The following is a 4105-nucleotide window of genomic DNA, read 5'->3' as shown; positions in this document are numbered from 1 at the left end:
CCAGCCCTGGCCCCAGATGCTGGTCCCGCCTTGGGAGGGCAGGGCTGGTGCCGCAGGAACAGCAACATCCTAGGTGTGCCAGAGCGTGGCCTGTGTGGATGAAGACCTGGGGCCTGGGGAAGAGGCTGACAGGTCCTCTCCAGGTGGCCCTCATTACCACTCCAAGAGGACTCTGCTAGGTCCCGCTCTCCTCAGGCCACCCTGCGTAAACACAGGCCATCAGGACGACTGTCATCGTTCACAGTGAATCATGCTGGACCCCCAGGTGTGTGTGTGTGTGTGTGTGTGTGTGTGTGTGTGTGTGTGTGTTGGGTGGGGAGTGGGGGGAATTCCCAGTCAAGAAAGGGGGCATGGGAAAGAGCGTGGTGCTCACTGCACCTGTTCACGGGGCTCTGGAACTGTTAAGAAATACTTCCAAGGGGATCCCAATGGCTCCTCTGTCCCAAGCTAATGGCTGGTTCTCAGCAAATCTGCAGCCAGAGCGGAAGGCTTGGGACCTCTGAGAGCCAAGAACAACAGATCCCTTCCTTCTGCTCCCCTTCCGGTACCCCAGAGCAGCTCCCACCCAGGCCACCAAGCTTCCTCCCCTGCAGCCCTTCTGCCTAGCCAGAGAGAGCAGAGATCGCGGAGTGACTCTGGGCGGGCTGCCTCCTCCCTGGAGCATCCCTGCCTTCAGGGTAGGGTCCTGGTTCGTGGAGGCGGCGCGCCCTCTGCAGGACTAACGTGCAAGTGCTGGTCCTACCGGAAGGGGGGAAGTGGCTTATGGCAGAGGCTCTACCTTTGGGCTGTGGGAAGTCACAGGTCCTGGAGATCCCCTCTCTCCTGTGGCTACTGCTTTTTGGGTTAAAGAATAAATGATAGTGGGTGCACCCTACTCCTGCAGTGTCTTCCTGATAGCTATGGGTTCTCTGAGTTGATGTCTGCTGGACCAAACGCATTTATAGGCATCCCTACTATAATCCGTAAGGTAGGTATCTTGATTCCTAATTTATAAGTGAGGAAACAGAGGCTCAAAGAGGCTCATTGTTCAGGCTCACCCGACAACTGCCTGGAATCTGACTCTGGAGCCCACGGACTAAAGGGGTTCCCTCTGTGCCTGCATCGGGTGTGGCCTTTTAGGAGGGAACCAGAGCTGTGAGTCTGGAGGCAGGCAGACAGCTCTGGAAGCCTTCACTGAAGGGACCGAGCTGAGGTGAGGGGGATGGGGAAGTGCAGAGGATCTGGGCCGTGGGGCAGGAGCGACCCCAGGCATTTCCGTGCTCTCCTGAGGAGACATGTGTCAGTGTCTCCGGAGCCCCAGTTAGCATGTGCTCTCTTCCCCGACACTCACCCCTCCTTCCCCACTCAACAAGGCAGGCTCATTCCTGTGTGTCACCCTGCCATCAGCTACAGGGGTCTCTGAGAACAGGGACACTGCTGCCCCAAAAGGAGAGAACAAACTCACCCGCTCACTTGGGTGTCACGCTTCCACCCATTTCATAAAGGAGAAAACTGAAGCTCAGCGGGGGCTGTGATTGCCCCAACCACGGCTCATCCCTCAGGCCTGTCACCCTGCCTGAGTGGCACGGGGGTGTGTGGCTGAGTCTTTGCTGAGGAGAGAGGAGTCAGGAGTCCAGTCTCCCCAGCACAGCAGACCTTGTATCTCCCCTTCAATTCCTCCTCTGTCCCCCTGCCTTCGTCGGACAGGCTCTTCAACACCCTCCCCTCCTGAGGTTAAGAGTTCTGAGAGCCTGCCTTCGCCAGCTTCCCCTCCCCATCGTCACCTTCTCTGTCACTTCAGCTCTCATCTCATATTGGCCACGACGATGACCATCACTGCCCCCCCACTCCACCCCTGCCTCTGTTACTTGCACCACGGCCGCCATCACAGCCACCGCTGTCCTTCCTCCCTGCACCGCCGTGCCCCTCCCCCCCGGGGCTTCCACACCCTCCGCTCCTCACTGCCATCCTCTCCCTCATGACTACTGTTAACATGACCTCTGTCAGCGCCACTTTACCTGCCGTGTCGCATGCAATATTGCCCACGCCATGACTGTCCCCACCACTGCCACTACCATCCCCTCCCAGCCCGTTTCCAGCCCCATCATCGCCACCATTACCAGAACCTTCACCACCCTCACCTCCTCCTTTGCCATCTCCTCAACTGTTTACTGTTTTCATCCCATCCCTTCCACTGTCACCTCTCCCACTGCCTCGTTCACCTCTGCCGCCCCTGTCACCACCTCTCTCCTCCAGAGCTCATGGCTGACCTTGACCTGGGACTTGAGCAAGGAGCCAGTCTGAGAAGAACATCCCCCCGCCCCGCCCCACCCTGGATTTCTCAGAGAAGACCATCAACAGGCCAGGTGTCAAAACAGTCGCTCCTCTTGACCCTTCCTCAGGATGCTTCTGACAGGAGACAACTCAGCCCTCCCTGTCAGCCATGCTTGTACCTGAAGAGACAGCGGCTGTCGGGTTGAAGGATGGAGGCCATTAATCCAGGGCTGCCCTTGTTTGCATAATGATTGCATACATTTGCATCCCATTTGCTCCCAGCTTCTGAGCATGGCACTGTGGGTGTTCAGGTGCCATTTGCATATCACGGCAGGTGAGGGTCAGGCCTTTGAGACTTGGGCACTTATTAATCCCCTAAAGAGATTCTTTTATGTGCTGGTGCAGAAAAGAAGTTAGAATGCTTAATTCTAGAGTCATCCAGCTGCAGGGCGCTACAGGGTGGGGAGGTGGGGCAGGGGCTGCTGGAGGCTTCTGTGTGGTCCAGTGGTGGGACCGGTGGTGGGGGCGGTTGGCTGCAGAGACCCTGTGGACTTTGGCCCACAGTATCTGTTCAGGATAATGGCCTGCACAGCCTCTCCTGTCCTCTCCAGGCCATAATCCATGCGCTGTGTGACCTTGGGCAAGTCCCTTCCCGTCCCGAGTGGAAGGAGGGCATTAAGCCACCAATCCCCCTCCAGGCAGCACCTGCTCTGAGTACGAGGATTCTCATTGCTGACTGCACACAGGAGTCCCCTGGGGAGATTCTAAAACATACTCACATCCTGGCCCCACTCCCAGAGATTCAGATTTCATCAGTGGGCCTTGGGCATAGGTGATTCTCCTGTGCAGCCAAGATTCAAAGTTACTGCTTGTGACCCTGCCCCCAGCCTCCCGCTGCCTCCCTTGACCCACCTCCCCTGTTTCCAGTTCCTGCTAATCTTGTTCCCACTATAGGCTCACTAGCCCCAGGCTCTGACAAGACGGTGTGGGTCTTAGTGCTTCTGTTCCAGGTCTGGGAAATAATTCCTTTCCCCTCGCGGGTGGTGTGGCTGGTAGCCTGCATGTGGTAGGTTAGCACTCAGCATGGAACCTCCTCACTCTCCACCTCGGTCTTCCCCTACCTCCCTGCCAGGGGCTGGTCCAGAGAGGGGCCTGCAGGGGCTGGGGTGCGGAGGGGGCTACTCCGGTGCGGCTCTCCTCCACCCCTCCTTTCCCACACTCACATTGCTGGCTCATGCAAGCCGCCCAGGCTTTGCTGCCGCCATTTTGTGCCTGGCGGAGAGGCACGGCAGCCCCCTTGGGTCCTTACACTCACCCCTGCACGCCGACGTCCTTGTGCCTCCAGAGCCCCAGCTCAGCCCCAGTCCCGGAGAAGGAATGGCCAGCGCAACCTGAACTTTGTTTCAAAACAAGACGTGGTAATGAACATGGCTCTGATTTGGCCTTCTCCTAACTTCTGGGGCGGGATAAGGGAAGTGGGACAGAGCCTCCGGCACGCTCCTCAGTAGTCCAGCCCCCCTGTGGGTCCTCGGCTGCCAAGGGCAGGGGTGGCCTGTGGGGTGGGGGTTCTTCCCTGCAGAGGAGCAGACAGGGGACTCGGGTGTGTGCCGTGGGGTAGATGGCGCACCGGAGTGAGGCGGCGAGCAGACGGGGAGGGGGACACAGGGAGCTCCCCCAGAGCCAATACTATGGTGTTAACAGTGTGGGCTCTGGGGTTCGCCTGTCAGCGCCATCACTGGCCGTGAGCCCTGCACCTCTGGTTCCTCAGCAGGAGAAAGAGGGTAGTGGTGGCGTCTGTCTTCTGAATGAAGTTCGGGGATGGGCAGCCTATGAAGTGCTTAGCACAGGCTTG

The sequence above is a fragment of the Eumetopias jubatus genome, unplaced genomic scaffold, assembly GCF_037043125.1.
Source record: "Eumetopias jubatus isolate StellerSeaLion01/CBP00866 unplaced genomic scaffold, mEumJub1_p1.0 scaffold_7, whole genome shotgun sequence".
Lineage (NCBI taxonomy): Eukaryota > Metazoa > Chordata > Mammalia > Carnivora > Otariidae > Eumetopias > Eumetopias jubatus.
Note: the sequence above shows the minus strand (reverse complement) of the source record.